Below are 6000 nucleotides of genomic sequence, written 5' to 3'. Positions count from 1 at the left end.
CGGGAGCCAAACCGTTAGAAATATGGATGCTACAACGATTGCGGAAATTTAAATATTTCATAAAAGACAAGGGATATAGTCGACAAAATTGCCATCAACAGTTTTGTGCCGGGAAATCAGGCAAGATGTTTGTTTTCCATTTCAATTTACATTGTACGATAAGCGTTCACCTGTAGGTAGACTGTGCCGCAAGGCAGTTGAGTACTCCGGAACAGCATACCCACCCACAATAAATATTGCGTACTCCTCTTACGGAACATCCTTGTTTTTGGTTACTGATAAGCTTAATCAAAGCATGTTGTATGCATTTTGGTTTTATCGGCTATTTCTTATGAAATGCTCAACGCAATGCTGATAAAATGTTTCCAATACCTTACAACATTCATGTAAAACGTCAGCCGTTAAAAATCCAAACAGAAAGATGACAAGATCTTGTATCTCATAGATGACGGCAATCCAACTAATGATCTCAAAACGATATCGGAACATTATCTCCTACCCAAATCATCTCACATCTGCCCACGAAGCCACCCGTTGGAAAGTGAAAGGAGCAGTGACGGCGGCACCCCGTCAGGTGATACAGAACATCGGTCAGCGGGCCGGCCGGGTGGTCGGCCAATCGGGTCGGCGGTCGGACCGATGGACCGGTCGGTGGTCGGACCGATCGGTCCCGATGAGGTGAACAGGGCTGTCCATCCGGCAGTTGGTCGGGTGGTTCATCGGGCGGTGGTAGGGCGGTGGAAGGGCGTCGGCCCGGAACAATCAGAGCGATCGGAAGCAGTGAATCTCTTAGCTCGGCCGCCCACAAACTCAGAACCCATCCTTCTCCGATCGACTATGGGCTTTCACCGGGCCCGCTCTCCACCGAGGCGGGCCGGTATGTGTGTGTGTACCGCACAGCGGTAGTGGTGAATAAGAACGGTCGGAGCTCACCTGGACAGGTTAATTAAGACGCCCCGCCGCGGGCACAGTGCGAGCAGCCCCCGGATCGCGGCGGATACTGTCAGATCCACCGGAGCCCCGCTGGGTCCCGGAGTAAAATGGTGGCTGAGCACATGCAGCCTGGGCGGGGCGGCAGCAGTGAGCAGCGAACCGTACCGGTCCGGGGCTCAGGGGCCGATGCAACTTTGGAAAATTGAACTTGGGAGTCTTAACGGCCATAGGTCACGGCTAATGGTCGGCCTAATTCGGCGGCAGTGGGCCGGCGCCAGTTGGCCCGATATATCGCCTCCGGCGCCCGGGCGAGTGTGCCGGAGGGACGCGTAGCACGGGGTCTGTGAGGCCTTAGTCGAAGGCGGGAGCGATCACTAGCGAACGACTCGACTTCAAAGGATGGGTTTGCACCGTGTGATTGGTGAAATCCCCGAAAATGGGGAGCCGTGACGTGCGAAACGCTCCGGAAACCACTCTCTGACGAGATAGCGAAACTATACAAAACGGTCTAAGGTTTCCGTTTGAATTCAATACGGTTCTATTGAATGCTGTAGCAATGTAGTGCAAGTCTAAATATAATTCCTCTTGTGAAACCCTTCAAACTTTCGTTAATTACATAGCACTCAGGTAATTGAAGTAATCAGAGTTTTCTTCTGTGTGGCATTTAATTACTTCCAAAGCGCTCACAAAGCGCTGAAAATGCAGCTGCTTCCCAGCGTTTTCTAGCTAACAAGTCAGACAGCAACTCAAATTTTCATGTTTCTGAATCTAATGCTAACACCACAATAAGTTATCACGATAAAATTGGTCACATTCATCCATGAATTGCGGCTTTCTTATGCTATTTATCACAGCTCTATACACCAGTTGCCTGTGCCATCGATGTCTATCCATTATCAGATTGGGTATGACCAGCTATCGGAGCGGGCGACACCTCCCAAGACCGATCGAGTGACGCACCGCATGACGCATCGCCACTTGAGTCCTCCGTCCCTCTGCCCTCTCCCACGCTCTCTCCCTTCCTCATCCGTCCGTCTCCCCGCGCTGTGATCGTTCTCCGGCCCGGGGCGGCCCTGGGCGCAGCTGGGTCACACAGTGCCGGTCCCTGGACGACTCCGCCGGTCACAATGGATGGACCTCTGGATGATGGATGGTGGTGGCGGCCGGGCGGGGCGGTCTATCGCCACCGCGGCGCTGCCACCGCCGCCACCACGCCCCCATTCCTGCGACAATCACCGCCGCGGCCGCCGAGCTCGATTTCCTGAGGCGATGAGCGCCACAATCACCCTCGAATGAGTTCGCACAGACGATTGGGCCAGAGGTCGGCGGCGGACATCGGCGATCAGAGCCGCTCCGATCGTGCCCCGAAGACGGAGAAAGTCGGACGGAGACCGTCGGAGTCGACGATTTGGTGGCGGTATCGGCAGCGGCGGCGAGATGAATCTATCCGTCACGTCGGCCGTGGACAAGATGAACGACCAGCGCTGCTGCCCAAGGGAAGATCGAGCCAGCCTCCGGTGACGACGCTGAAACATCATTTGCTACCAAGAACAGAACAAAGCCGGTCATGGACAAATGTCAATTGATGGTGGCCGGCTAGCCCCGAATACTAGGACGCCTCACTTACATTCATCTTACTCAGAAGCACAATTTCACCTCCCGAAAATTCCGGTACAAGAACCCGCCACTGGCTCGCTTCAGCTCCTGCAATCACTTATTGTCGGTGTTTTTCATACACGGACGAGAATTAGAACTCCGGCCGGCAGCCCGTCTGCCCTGGCCGCTCAGTTCATCGGGTCAGGTCCCCACGGACCGCGCCGCGCCCGATGACGTACTGACGCGATGACGCGATGACGTCCGGTGATGAAGGTGGGATGGCCTGGCGATGACGTCCGGCTGGCACGCGGACGGGCCCGCCCACTCCCTCCCTGCCCCCTTCCCCCCCCCCCCCCGACTTCCCCGCCGCGCCGCCCGGGTACAGAATTGATCGCGCCGCCAGCCGACCGATCGGACGCAGGTGGCGCCCCTGTTGCCGATTTTTCTTGTGATTTATGAAACAATTTTCGCAGCCCGTCTCGATGCCAGTATTTATGGTGTGAGCTTGTTTTCACTGCAGATTTGATCAGTCGCGCTGTGGAAGACTGTCCCAGGCTTCAATCACTGTCATGTCGACGCCGCGGCCCGACGATATCTCATTTCAATAACACGATATACAAAAACACTGCAGCGTCCGGTCTGGAGAGGCTCTGTCAGTCAAACACATGGATACATCTGCTCCATTAAGGGTGCGGCGTTCACACACTGCTGCATAGTCGTCTTTCAGCGACGTCGGCTGCAAAGCTCACTGCGGTTTAGCGACACGAAGGTCGACCACGGTTACTCAGACGTTTGGCATTGACTGCTGGAACTGATGACATGTAACAAAGGTCAGTGCTTCAGGGAAACCGAGCTGGGCAGGATATTGCAGGTTTTATTTGCATTTTATTGGTATTGCATTTTACAAAATGCAAAATGTTCGACAACTGCAATAAATATTGGAATCAACTAAAGAAACTGTAATAAATCAAAATGAAAAGCGCATAGCAGCACACGGTTACAACTTACAGCTACCTCAAGATGCCGGAAATATCTTCACATGGCATTAGAGGAGCTTCAATAAGCAATGTCTGACAAGCCAACATCAGGAAATGCTCAAATGCTAGTACGTACTAGAAGGTAAAAATGGAAAGAGCGGTATTTGTCCTCGGACCGAAAAGGGAAGTGGTCCATCGCGGGCGGCGCGGTGGCCGAGACGTCGTGGGGGGTCTGTCTCCGCGCCTTTCGCCGTCCCCCCTGGCCAGTAGGGGGACAGCCGGCAATCCACGTGCCCCTGAATAGTGGACCCTTTGTGTATGTGTGTGACCGCACTCTCGCCTTTACTCACGCCTCTTCCGGCGATGACCGAGACTATGGTTGGAGGACCGGTAAGGTGCGGAAGTGAATACAGACTGGTCTCTGAAACAGTGTCCTATTTCAAAACAGCCGGACCCGGGTCAGGCAAAAGAAAGGCGTGCGAGGGGCAGCGGAAGAGCAGGACAGTTGGTCGTGCGAAAACAAGAGCAGATGGGGTGAATACCGAGGTGAGTGAAAGGGAAAAGGAAGAACAAGGGCAAGGGAATAGGAACAGGAAGGACCGTGGCAGGACACAGACGCGGAAAAGACCATGACAGGAGACGGAACAGAAGTAAGTGGAGTAACCAAGCTAGAGGACAGAACTTGGTCTCAGCCTTGAGCCGGCACTAGGATATGGCGAGAGGGCCGGGACCAGTGTCGTGACCAGCCCGCCGAACCGGCCGACAGTGACCACATCGCGGTGTTGTCGTCCCACCGCAGCGCAGTGCAGCGATGATGCAGCGCGCGGGTGCGGTCGGACCCTGCCGCCGCAGCGGACGGGCGGGCGGGGTAACCGTCAGACGGCCGCCGCCGAATTGTCACATCCTGATTAGGGGCTGCGATTGGCCGCATTGTCGGCGGGTGGGCGGCGGTGGCGGCCGCCGGGTCACCGACAGGGTCGACCTGATGTGCAACATCCTGCTGATCGGCGCCCACCCGGCTGTGACCGGCACCGCCCCCCGTCCCGGCGCACCCACAGCACGGCCGGCGCGGCCCTTTGTTGTGACAGTCTCCGACTCACCCCAGGTTTTTCTTCCGATACTCTGCTGATTCATTGGTAAATAAATTTATAGCTAGCCATTGGCGATACATTTATAAGAACAAAACAAATTTCGTCAACAATCACACACACTAGCATACTAATACAAACAGACTTACCTGGGAAGAGGCAACAATTGCCTCAGCCTCCAGCCCCAGGCCTGCAGTATAGGTATACGGTGCGAAGGATGACTCGAATTAGGATTGAAGCATCGCATCCATTTTAGGAAAAAAAGGCACCGCTTGTAATTAAGTGCATAATTCACCGACATTGTGTGAACCTACGTTCACGGAGGAAATCAGCAAGCATCCAACAAAGAAGCTATCACCGTCTCTAATGCGGCCAAAAGCCGTCTTCACGACGGCTATGTGGTACACATTTGGTGCAGAATTGGTACAGATTTGGTCAAATAAGGTTCATTCGCTAGATAGCCCATCGTAAAAACGGTTGTTATTAAACGGCCGAAAATCTACATCATCGGCTCTTACCCTCCACCCCTCTGCTCCTCCTATATCTACCCGCCTTCCACCCGGCCGCTGCACCATCGCGCTGACAGCATACTGACAGAAAGTCCGCCCAGCGCGCAGAACCGTGTTCGTTTGCCGTCACGGTAAAACAGATTGATGTTCTTTTCTATCTTCGCTCCGCGTCCACAATGACATATGCCTCTCAATTGTGGGTGGTGTTGCCCATTGTTCTGTTTCGGCTACTTGATTTTTAGCACGCAGGAATGACTGGTTATTTTATGGCGGTAAAAATCGCTGTAGCGGCGTAGTGCTGTTCGCATTGGTGACGTCTCCGCCCCATAAATTTGGGTCGACATACGGTCTGCGATGATTTCAGGGTGTCTGTCAATCGGCATGTGCCAAGCGAGACACAGGTGGCAATTTTGCGTACCGATACATACTTGTTAAAGTACCTACATGACAGTTTTTCATTCGTAAGGATTGGTTATAATCATCAAAATGTAACTTCTCATTTCCCAGGGGAAACATATAACATAAACAAGTACAAATTACCTAAGCAATCTCAAACCTATGCCTAACGACCAGTAAACTCGTCAAACCGATGTTATTTCATCGTTAGTACTACGCAAGAGCTTCGGAACGTTCACAATTACTCAAAGACGTATTCCCGCGTAAAAGCCAGCAAGGCTGAATGCAGCTTCTGTGCTTTCACTGAAGTGTTCAACCATTGGCCGACTATTGGGCCGCCGGTATACAATCTCAGTGAACGGAGCCGTGAGAGCTTGGAGCTGCTGCAGCTCCTGTCACAACCAGGCTCGATACATATCCGCCCACCATAAAGGTGGCTTTGGTCTATAGAGCGACTGATGCACTTTGAACAGACAGCCTCTCAGTCGATGGACATGCAGG

Source organism: Amphibalanus amphitrite, unplaced genomic scaffold (assembly GCF_019059575.1).
Source record: "Amphibalanus amphitrite isolate SeventyFive unplaced genomic scaffold, NRLGWU_Aamphi_draft 000182F_arrow, whole genome shotgun sequence".
In the NCBI taxonomy this organism is placed as follows: Eukaryota; Metazoa; Arthropoda; class Thecostraca; order Balanomorpha; family Balanidae; genus Amphibalanus; species Amphibalanus amphitrite.
Note: the sequence above shows the minus strand (reverse complement) of the source record.